Source organism: Bos grunniens, chromosome X, assembly GCF_055505025.1.
Source record: "Bos grunniens cultivar Pamir isolate PY7600 chromosome X, Bosgru_T2T1.0, whole genome shotgun sequence".
NCBI lineage: Eukaryota > Metazoa > Chordata > Mammalia > Artiodactyla > Bovidae > Bos > Bos grunniens.
The window spans coordinates 12,000,537-12,012,711 of NC_141194.1; the positions used below are offsets into that span (position 1 = coordinate 12,000,537).

General features: G+C 43.5%; 1 protein-coding gene across 5 annotated transcripts in view; it reads left to right on the forward strand.

Annotated features, from left to right (window-relative positions):
- Positions 1–12,175, forward strand: part of RAB9A (RAB9A, member RAS oncogene family) — a 53,586-nt gene that overhangs the window by 35,722 nt on the left and 5,689 nt on the right. Inside the window, exon 1 of one of the 5 annotated variants that reach the window (XM_086386758.1) lies at positions 4,099–4,227. The exons of the other annotated variants lie outside the window; for them this stretch is intronic. The gene's annotated coding sequence lies outside the window, so the exon portion shown is untranslated. Of the gene's footprint in view, positions 1–4,098; positions 4,228–12,175 lie in introns of those variants that run through there. 5 annotated transcript variants of the gene reach the window in all.

A 12,175-nucleotide genomic window follows, 5' to 3' on the forward strand; every position in this document is an offset into this window, starting at 1 on the left:
AACCTCTGCAGCCTTTTTGGTTCACACATGTGAGAGAGTGCTGCAGGCATCTATTGAGTAAAGACCAGGGGTGCTGCTCAACATCCTACAATGCACAGGACAGCTCCTCACAGAGAGTTGCCCAGCTCAAAATGTTGCTTGTGCTGGGGTTGAGAAATCCTGCTTGACGTCAGTCCATGTAACTCCAGAGCTCACAGTCAGTGCTTCTCTAAGTCCTTCAAATGTGCTGTTGGTTCTTGTTTAGGAAACTTCCTGGACTTGGGAACTTGAAGAGATTTCCCTTGACTGAGAGACATATTCATTCATTTGATAGAATAAGAGTGACCAAAAATTTTCTGATAACAGAAATCTCCCCCTGCTCCCCCTTTCTATTTCGTTGGCAAAAGTGTTGGAGAGAACTTGAGGGGCATTCGGGGCCTTTGAAGCTGACTTAGGAAATTTGGTTTCAGTATTTGAATTGTCAGCAAACATTTTCTGAGTAGCTCTTCGGTTGCTGATAAAAAGGTGCTAGTGATACCAAGGGCAGTGGGGAGTCCCCCCCTCCCTGAAGCGTACAGTCTGATCACAGTCATGAGATTGGGATCTAACTTTGTCTTCCCACAAAGTTCATTACCCAGCCTACTCAAGGTCGTGGGCCAGGTGTTGTTAAACAAAACATTTGCAAACCAGCTCATAGGTACCTGTTTCATGGTATTTACTGTGTGTGGACTTAGGTGAAATGGGGAAAGGTTGATGTGTTTTTCTTTTTGTGTTCAATTTTATTGGAGGAGGTCATGGCAACTCACTCCGGTATTCTTGCCTGGAGAATTCCATGGACAGAGGAGCCTGGCAGGCTACAGTCCATGGGGTCACAGAGTCAGACATGACTGAGCAGCTACCACATAGTTGGTTTACAGTGTTGTGTTAGTTTCCAGTGTGTAGCATAGGGACTCAGTTATACATATTCATTCTTTTTCACATTCATTTCCCATATAGGTTATTACAGAATATTGAGTAGAATCCTCTGTGCTACTCAGTTGGACCTTGTTGATTATCTGTTTTATATATAGTAGTGTGTGTATGTTAATCCCAAGCCCTGGTTGATGTGGTTTTGATAACTTTGTAAGTTGAACACTTGTGAATATTTACAAGAAACAAATCGAGAAGCCATTCTTGTTGAGTATAAAATTCTTCCTTAAATTAGCTTCAGTGGACAATAATTCTGCATGGATTTTATCAATGAATTCAAAAAATAAGCAATAAAAATTTTTAATTGATTTTTGCATTCTTTCCTGACTTTTTCCAGCATGTTTTCATCATGCCTAAAACTAGCCCCTTCAGTCCATGTACTGCTTCATTCTGGTGGCAGATGTAACTCCTAGGTGAACTTTGTGAGTGAGAGGAGTCCTAAAGGCTTGGCCCTGAAAGTTCCCTGGTGGCATATTAAGACTTGGGGCCTTCACTGCCGTGGCCTGGGTTCAGTTGCTGGTTGGGGAAACTGAGATCCTGAAAGCTCTGCAGCGTGGCCAGAAAAAAAAAAAAAAAAAGATTGGTTCTATTTAGGAATTGCTGTGAGAGTGTTATTCATTTGGTCAACATGGCATCTTTTGTGAGGAGCTTTGCTTTTTGCCTTGTGCTGATGGACACTGAGTGTGTTCATTGCCAATGAATAGATTTTTCTGCCTTGTATCAGGAGTTGTCTGCTGTGGGGTAGAGGGGATGCTGAATTATACACCTAAAAATGATTGCTATCAAGTGCAGTCTACCAAAGGGATGTGTGCTCTGTTACTACTGCAGGGGTTTTATCCTGGGGAGAATCAAGAGAATGGTGCAGGAGGAGCACCCCCTGCTCTGGGGAGTCTTGCTCCATGTGCACTTGGTTTGCTGCTCTGGCCAAGTTAGGTCACCACATTTCTTTGTAACATTGAGCTGGTTGTACTTTGTAATGCCTTTGTGGATCTATGACACCAAGTAAAGACATCAAATTATTGGCTTCCAAGTACAGATATACCTCGGAGATATTTTGGATTTGGTTTCAGACCAAAGGTTTTGGTTTTTCACTGCTTATGAAAGTTACAAGACGTTTATACCATACCTGTGTGTTATGCCTAAAAAAACCAACATACACACTTTAATTAAAAAATACTTTGTGGCTGAAAATTGTTGGCCATCGTCTGAGCCTTCAGTGAGTTGTAATCTTTTTGCACTGCTGATATCACTGATCACAGATCACGGTAACAAATATAATAATAATGAACAAGTTTAAAATAATGCAAGAATTATGAAAACGTGATGCAGAGACAAGCAGTGAGCAAATACTGTTGGAAAATGGCGCTCATAAACTTGCTTCATGCAGTGCCAGAAACCTTCAGTTTGTAAAAAGCCCCTAATAACTGTGAAGCACAGTAAAAGGAGGGCTGCCTGGAGTTCTGCCTCAGGCAAGCTGGTGAAGCAACAGAAGGAAATAAGCCAAATGGAAAAGTGTGTGTGTGTCTGTGTGTGTGAGAAACAGGTCTCACTTGAAAGGTAGCTTGGTAATAAATTTGTTAATCAAAACCAAGGAAAAGAAAATAGAGCCTGTGACTAAGTAGATCATCAACAGAACATGTATTAAGAATTTTTTTTTTTGAGCGGGTTGGTAAACTCACAAAAGGCCCCAGGGCGTTTGGAGAGCTGTGATGCAGATGAAAGGTCAAGGTTCCTTCTGGAGGAGAGCTGGGGGACCCAGGTGTGTAGGTGAGGGGGGCCTGGCTGCCCTGTGTTGGGGAGGGGAGGTAGGAGCTTGCCAGGGAGGCTGGGGGTGCCTCTGCTCTGGAGAGAACTTCCCCAGCGTGACTCTTGGCATAGCACGTGTTGTGAAGGTGAGCTCCGGGTGTTTGCACATCCTGGGTTCTTCCATTACCTTCTGTTAATTTTTTACCATGCCGGGTGCAGAGTAGGGCATGCTGGTGCTTATCACGAACATAGAGAGGATGACGAGTGGTGAGCGCATGTAGGTGAGGTCGCAGCTAGATCAGCGTGGGCTGGGGAGAGCCAGCCCTGTGTCTGGGAAGAAATACAGAATGGAGCAAGACAGGCCATGGAGGTTCACCAAACTGGCTGCCCTCAACCTGCTCGTTGCAGTGCAGGGACTCAGAACACAGGCCCCACTTGTGTCCACGGCCTGATGCCTTCCCAGTGTCTGCTATTGTTAGAGGGGGATGGAGAAACAGTATGGAACAGCTTGCTACATTCATCCCGTGGCCACATTCATTATCCAGGAGTGAAGGAGAGCAGAGCACGGCATCCAGTGAACTGACTGCTGGGTCTGTGTGGGCTGAACCATTTTCATCCCAGGTTCTTGTGAACTGGGTTAGGTTTTGGGGGAACAGAGGCTAAGGTCGTCTCCAGAAGGTTCATTCTTGTGAGAGGGGCTGTATTTGTCAGTGTTGGAGAAGTCTGAAAAAGCGCCTTACAGATTTCTCTTCCTGGCACTTGCTGTGTAGAAGCATATCACAGATAATGGAGGGTTTGACTGCTTTAACAGGTTTGCAAATATCAGAACTCCCTGGAGTGCGGCATGTGGCTAGGTGACCACTCTTGTGGGCGCAGTCTTGCGCTGGGGTATGTAATCAGAGCAGTGATTAGGTGGACGCACCTGAACATACATCTGTGGTTTTGTTGGAAGTCAGGACAGAAGAGCTGCTGGAAGGCCACGTGTTGGTAAATACAAAGCATTTCTAGAACGAGTTCCAGTACTCTTCAGTAACATTTCAGAATGTTTGGGAACAAACAGCTGCTACCCTCTTACCCTGTTCCGCATTAATATTTGTGCAGCACCTGATTTTTATCATACTAGCCCCAGGGAAGCCCGCCTCCCAAAGATACGATGTCATAGAAAGGAATGTGGTGTGATCTACCGTGAACTCATGAACTCCCTTTTGAGCGCCGGTTGTGAAGCATCCTGCAGACTGCCAGCACCTCTGTGACGCCCTCTGAAATGTCATATAACCTGCCCTGCCCAGTTCCCTGCACGCACTGTCGCTTGCTGTCCCCTCCCTCATCATCTGGAGAGTTCCAGTCCCAACTCCTGCTGCGAACAGTTTATTAGGAAGTAGGTCTGCTGGTAGGGAGGGGGCCCCTGGGTGCCGAGGGGGTGTCATGGGGTTTCCCCTTGTGCTTTCTACCCAGCCAGCCTGTATGCGTCTTTGCTGAGATGCGCCCCATGCCCTCGGGGCCGATTTCTCCTTGACAGCTGTTTCTCCCCAGGTAGGTTTCCTGGCTCTTCAGTTTGTCACTTTACTTTCCGTCTTCCTGGTTTTGTTGCTGTCTCTCACTACAGTTGTTTTCTTGTTGTCCTTTTTGGCTTTGTATATTTTTTTGACTTTTCTTTTCTTTTGATGGGAGTGAAGGTCACACGTGTTTGACCTGCCCTGTTCAATTATACCAGGGGGAAGTTATTCAATCTTTATGAACTTGGTTTATTGATCCATAAAGCATGGGTGGTAGCATCTGCGTTGCAGGTGACTTCAAGGTGCTCTGCGCCAGGTACCTAGTAGACACTCAGAGAACAGTGGCGGCTGATGTTATTGTAGTCATAGCATTTGTTATTTGAGCAAACAAGATGGTGGCAGTAAGCAGGGAGTGAACTGGACACGTTTCTTGTGTGGGTGAAATGGGTAAGACAGAAGAAAGAGATTTTGAAAATGGGGAAAATAATTAGCTTGGTTTTTATATCTGTCGAATTTGAACTGCCATCTGAATTCATCAGATGACTGTATTATAAAAGGGGTTGGAATTCTTATCTGGCGCCCAAGGGGCAGAAGGGTGGAGGTGGGCTTTAGGAATCACTAGGTTTTTATATCCCAGGAAGATATGGTTTGGGAAGAGGTAAAGGCATCATTGACACAACGGACATGAGTGAGCAAACTCTGGGAGAGAGGGAAGGACAGGGAAGCCTGGCAGGCTGCAGTCCTTGGGTCACAGAGCCTGACATGACTTAGTGACTGAACAACAGCAAGGGCATCAACCTGGTGATATATATGCTCTAAGAGCCTCTTAGAAAAGGGAGCCATTTGGGTTGCAGAAAGCTATATGGGGTGAGGGGCAGAGAAGGCAGGGTAGCTTTATGGACAGTGAAGTAGGAAGCATTTTCAAGGTCATTGCTAGGCCATTAGACCTAACAGACAGTACTGGTGACTGAGTCCTGGCTAAGACTTGAAGGTCCCACTGATGCCTCTAGTTAGAGGTGTGATACTTGCAAGACCCTTTCCCATTTGGGCCTCCATTATCTTACTTGTTTTAAAACAAATGCCCTCAGAAGGGTACTCCTTTGAGCTTTGATGCCAGGTAATACATTCAGACAAATTGATCCATCTTAGAATTCACTGTCCACTGGGTGGGCCTCTCGTGAAGACACTGGTCAACCAGGAGGTGTGTTTGTAGAAGCGTACACGGGGAAGTCCTCAGGGGACACTTTTTTCTTCAATCGCTTTAGGGCTGCGTGTGCCATAGGGGTTTTAGATGAGGACTGAAGAGAAGCCCTTGGATTGGCCTTTGGGAAGTCTCCCATGACTTCTGCTGATGCTCGGGGGGATAGAGAGGTTGAGAACCTCCATTCAGTGAGCAGGTGCAGAGTTGATCAGGCACAGAGCGAAGTGTGTCATGATGACGGAGTAAGTCTGGGCTCGGGAAGGTTTTTGTAAGCCAAGTCAGCTTCAGTACCTTGGTGGGGTACTGAAGACTACAGCATCAGCAATGGAGACGTGTGGTGAACTTTCTAGAAGGCTCCCTGCAGCACTCTGATGTTTCTTCTCGTTTTGACCTGGTGACGGTTTCCCAGCAGAATGGGAATCTCTAATCTAGTTCAGTCCTATATGCTGGATATACAGCTGTTCTCTTGAAATAGATCTTGAGAAATTCCACCCCTCTTACTTCATTTCTCTAACAGCCAAAAAGTTCTACCTTGCTGTGGCCTCATGCCTTGTGGGGAGTGTTGCTATATTGACTCTTCCCTGAGCTTACATGGAAGTTTCTCCAGCCCTCACCCCTTTCTGCTTCAAATTAAAGATAGCAAGCAGGTTTCTTACCTAACTTGAAGAGACGAGTCAGAAGCAGGGTTCCCTTAAGTTACAGCAGATCATCGCAGATCATGTTCAGTTTGTGTTTCGTTGCTCTTAATATATTTTTCTAACATGCACATTCACATTCCTTTCTTTCACAATGCAGTCTTCTTCCTGAAATACCCTGCTCTACTTCATAGTGTAGTATTCCTATTTTGTGACTTTTATTCATTTGTTTGCATTTTAATTTTGTCCTCCAAAGTGCAGCCTTAAAACTATCCCCACTCTTTTCTGTCAAGCATTTCAAGTGCATTTTTCAGGTGTCTTCGTTACAGGTAAATTTATGCTTGTTCCTTTTGAGGACTTCATTAAATAAAACGAAGAACAAAATGTTTTCCTCACAGGATTAGCAGTTTCCTGTGAATAAGTCTCTTGATTGAACTGTCACAGTTCATGGTCCAAGTGTAATATTAATGAAGTCTTATGGGTAAGGGAGAGAACCTCGAAACAGTAATGGCAAGTAAAGGTAAAAGTCTTGAGGGTCTTATGAACTACACAAATTAATCACACGAAATATACAAATGTTGCAGACGCTTATTGATCGCTTCTTTTTTAAAAAAAATATATTTAATTGATCATTTCTTGAGGTGCATACTCCATTAAGAATCTGATGAAACCTTTTTGACTCTTTCCAGAGGAAGGCTCAAGCACAGTTCCATCCATTCACTCACCCTTGTCTCACCTATGATTCTAGAAGGTGCATTTTCCCCCTGCAGCTCTTTCATGGACTCTCAGTTAAGCACACTCCATGCCTGTACTTTCCAATGCAGTACTCATGTAGCAACTTAAATGTAACCGAATTGAAATGAGATTAACACTTCACTTCCTCAGTTGGACCAACCACATTTCAAGCGCTCAGTAGCTGTATGTGGTTTGTGACTACTATATTGGACATAAGAACATTTCCTTCATCACAGAAAGTTGTGTTGGAGCACACTGCTCTCTATTTTCAGGATAATTTAAGAAAATTGAGTTCCTTAACCAAATGTATTTTTTTCTCCTCTCTTCTCCCTACCTACTCACTCCACCACTGTTAATGATTAGTTAGTATATCTAACTACAAAGGTGCCTTGTTTTAAGCAAAACTGAGAGTTTATATTTCTACTAGATGCCTGATCTTCATAAAAGAGCACTCATGGAACGACTTCTTTAAGTAGGATGAGCTGCTCTGACTTCGTGATATAGCATGGTTTGATTTGTACAGTTTTTTCCTTCTCTAGCAGTCTCTGAGGCAAGGCTCAGTGGTCACCTAGATAACGTGTTTTCATGTGGCAAGTTGTGCCTTCCAAGTTGGTCTGTGCCTGTGCTATTTGCTTAATTCATTTTGTTATGCTCCACTTCTTGCTGTAGAGATAGTGCCCATTATTATACTTAATGACTTCCTTGACATGCCTTGTTCAGCAAGACACCCAGGAAGACCGGAAATAAAAGAGTGGAGCTAAGAGGCTGTTAAGCGAGACACACCTGTATTGAGAGATAAGGGAATAAATACAGCCTAGGTGAAAATAGAAACGATGGAGGGATTAACCATGCTTTTGTGGCCTTGGTTAGTTTCTTTGAGCCTCAGTTTCTCAAGCTGTGATATGAAATAAAGTGGCGTGCCTCTAACGGGGACATTTAAGAGTGAGTGCAAAAGAAACATGTGATTTTGAAAAGAAGAAAAAAAAAGATCTGTTCCTAAATTTAAGTCAGGAGTGATAAATTCAGTTTAAATTTTTGGAAATGAGAGTTAGTCAAGGGGTTTCAGATTTGAAAACCTGAGAATTTGAGGAAGCCGTTTATAAACCTAGCATCCTTTCGGCAGCTTGTTAACAGGAATGTGGGTCTTCAGCATTTCCTGCTGCATTCCAGAGTACTTATTTTAAAGTGGTTTTCTCATTTGAGTTTCAAGTAAGAATCAAATTTTTTTTTGTCTTCTCCCACATATTTTAATAGACCTCAAAAACAGAATGGGGGAAGAACTGATTGAATAGAGAAAAAACTGCAAGTACGGAAAGTACAAATAGAAAAATAAGAATAGAATAGCAAGAATGAAAAAAAAAAAAAAAGAATAGCAAGAATGAAGGAGGAAGTAGTTTACTCATGGTTCTCAATTTAGCATTCATTTGATACCTCAGCGTGTGGAAAGCTGTGTACTAGATGTTGCAGACCCAAAAAAGGGCCCGTGAACGGGTGGCATTAGGTGTTGTGTGTCCCTCCAGGGAGCTGACAGTGTAATTAGGAAACTATAAGTGAATGAGAGCTGTAATAGAAGTGGAATGATGATGAAAATGAAGAGAAAGATTAGGTTGTGAGGGACGTGGCAAAAGTGGGCCTGTAGATAACTAGGATTTTCATAGCTGTCAAGATGTGGGGAGGGAACTCCTAGTGCAAGATGAGGGCCTGAGCAAAGGCTGGACAGTAAATGCCTGATAGGTTTGGGAGTGGTGACCTGTAGGGTTATAATTGGGACAAGCAGGTAGGTATGTGAGGTTGGAGAGCTCTTTGAATGCCGTGCTCAAAATCCTATATAATAAAAGTAATAAACAAAGAATTGGGTTTTGTTATGTGTACGGATGGAAGCAGTTAGGTCCATGACCAATAAAAAGGGTCTACCTTTAATCCACACAAACATTTCTGTTTGAGATATATATTCTCCATGCTTGGATTTGACTCCCCCCTTGGTTTATTGTAATAATCAGCTTTGGAAGTGAGCATGGAGATAGAGATCAGAGAAAAGGCTCCTCTACACTATCCGTAAACAATTGATAGTACAAGATAAAAGTGCACGATTGAAAAGTTGGAAAAGAGTGTTATAAAAAGCAAAGGGCTGGCATTCAATGCTCTCTTTTTATCTTTAGTTTTGAGGTATCTGTTGAAAACATAGTTCATTTTCTTTCCTGCCAGTAACCTACTTAACCAACTTCCCATTCAGATGAGTGTGCACCATAGTTAACCTTCATTGTTGCCAGCATGTGATCTTGTAATCCTGACGGAGTATTTACTGTGTGTGTAACTGCTTATTGAAAAGGATACTGCTGAAGGGACAAGGAGATCATTTGTGGCACATATAAATTAGGGTCTTATTGCTAATTCTCAGGCTGAGTGTGTGTGTGTGTGTGTGTATCAATAAAAATATGTCTAGATTATTTAGTTATAATTCACATACAATAAAGCTTACTTTTTTAATGTGTACAGTTCAGTTGTTTTTAGTATAGACACTGAATTATGCAATCATCACCACTAATTCTGGAGTATTTTTGTCATATACCTTCTCCCCACACACACACATAAAGAAACCTGTGCCCATTAGCAGTCACTCCCCGTTCCCTGGAACACAAATTTACTTTCTGTCTCTGTGGATTTGCCTATTTTGAACATTTCATGTAAATGGTATAATGTATGGCCTTTTGTGTGTGGCTTCCTTAAATTATCATGTTTTTGAGGTTCATCCATGTAGTTGCATGTATCAGAACTTCATTCTTTCCTGTGACTGATTAATCTTCCATTGTATGGAGAGGCCACATTTTTATTATTCATCAGTTGATGCACATTGTGCTGTTTCCATGGTTTGGCTATTATGATTAATACTATGCTCTTCATGTACATGGCTTCCCTTGTAGATCAGTCGGTAAAGAATCTGCCTGCAGTGCAGGAGGCCCGGGTTCAATCCCTGGGTTGGGAAGATCCCCTGGAGAAGGAAATGGCAACCCACTCCAGTATCCTTGCCTGGAAAATCTCACGGACAGAGGAGCCTGGTGGACTGCAGTCCATGGGGTCGCAAAGAGTCGGGCACGACTGAGCGACTAACACTAACACTATTCATGTACAAGTTTTTGTGTGGATGTGTTTTTATTTCTCTTGAGTACATACGTAGGAGAGTACTGCAGTCCATGGGGTCGCAAAGAGTCTGACACAACAGCTGAACTGAACTGAACTGATCTGATGGTAATTCTGTGTTTACCGTTTTGGGGAACCGCAGATTGTTCTCATTATCATTGCACCATTCTGCCTTCCCACCAGCAGTGTATGACAGGTCTAGTTTTCTCACATCCTCAGCAACACTTGTTATTGTCTGCCTTTTGGGTGTGAAGAGGTATCTCATTATAGTTTTCATTTGCATTTCATTCCTGGCTAATGATATTGACCATTTTTGTCCATTTTTAAATTGCTTTTTAAATTATTATTTTAAGAGTTCCTGGATACTGGTCCTTTATCAGATAAATGATTTTCAAGTATTTTCTCCCATCCTGTGGATTGTCTTCACTTTCTTGATAGTGCCCTTTGAAACACAAAAGTTTTAGATTCTGATGAAGTTCATTTGACCTATTTTTTCTTCTGTTGCTTGTGTTTTGGGTTTCATGTTGAATTATTTTTAATATAATCTGAGTTATAGAAAAATTTAGGAAGCAGTTGTCCTTAAGGTCTGGTGGGTAGCAGTATTTGAAGAAAATTTAAAAGAAAATTATTTCTATTTCAATTACAGCATTCAGTCAAGCTAGGCTTTAAGTGAAAATGAAGTTTTAAAAAATGCTTCTGAGTTTGCCAACCCCTGCCCAAATTGCAGATTCAAGAGCAAAATAAATGATTGTTCTTGCTTTAAAAGAATACTTTTGATATTTGAAAAAGGAGTATGAGTGTGAAATCAAGTCAGGACTTTAAAGACTTGGTGTTGATTGTTTGAGATTTTCTTGCAGACTTTCATGTTAACCTATGAATTTTTTACATGGTGTCATCACGGTGTACACATTCTTTGGATTTATTACTTAATACATTTCTACAGACCTGTGTCTCCAGTCTAATCAAGGGCTGCAGAGCATCCCCAATTATGCATTTAGGTCATTTCCATTTGCTCCACTGGGAACATTTTTGCAATGTTTTTTTTCTCCTTGCTGTTTTTTGAGGGCGAGTAGTTTTAGAATGGTATGGGGATGTATTTTTGGTGTAGAGTTTAGAAAATGGATGGCTCAGGGAAAAATCTGGGCATTTTTATCATAGTATAAGACATTTCCCTTAACTGAATCTTTTTTGAGATCTTGCCTCTTTACAAACGTGAAGTTGCCCTGGGAGGCACTCTGATCTCAGTATTGCCTCTGCATGCAGAGGTGCCTGCGGGGGTGCCAGGAGCGCGGGGGCAGGGTTTCCAGGGAGCTGAGATCTAGCCGCCTGGCCAGGGGTGAGCGGGAGGAGGGGTTTGGGGTGAGTAGCTTACTGCAGTTTCTAGTAGGAGGCCAGCCACCCCAGAGCACGCTGACACCGTCAGTGGTTGGAGAGGGATGGTAAGTGAGCCACCACCACTCTGCCCCTGGCCTCCCTTCTGCCCTCCCCATATAGCCTGCTCTTGTGATCGCAGACAGATGCTTTTCTGGACTCCGCATCTGCTCAGGGATGCGGGTAGGCTCACTCTGAGGGCTTTGGCAGAAGTCTTTTGGTGGCCTACCCGTAAAGTCCCGTGGCCGCACAGCTCGTTCCTCGCTCCACCTCGCCACGGCGCCCCCCACCGCTGGCTCCAGGTGGTCTGCCCTGGGCTCTCCCTGGCCACGTGGGTGCCTTTGCACCCCGGTCCTGGTTCCAGTCATACCCCGCCTGCCCCAGTTCCTTCCTCCTCCAGCCGGAGCTGTGCAGTGGTCAGAGCCACTTGTCAGGGTCAGAGGCCCCTGGGGTGGACACTTGCACCCCTTTCCTAGCTGTGTGACCGCCAGCAAGGAATGTCACCTCTCTGAGTCAGAGTCCTCATCCCTAGGGTAGCTGGTGGCGAGTGGATGCAGAAATGCAAAGTCAGTGGCCTGAAGGGCTCAGTAATTGTGAGGGTGGTGGTGGTTTTGTCCTTAACTCCTAAATGTCAAGATTTTGAAGGGTATCGTGTTTTTCATTGATTGAATTTATAATTGAATTCATTTAAGTCCCACAGAAATGCCCTTTGCTTTTAAAAAAGGGAGGGAGAGGAGTTTGAAACTGTTGGTTTAGTTGGAAAGAGGCTAGTGCTTTAGCACAGCCTAGTTGGCCCAGGAAACCTCCACACTGAATTTGGTGTGTGGGACTAGGCTCCTTTGGCTTCCTAATATCGGCCTGCATTGCCCTCTCATTTGTTCTGCCTGTGACTCTTCTAGAAATTT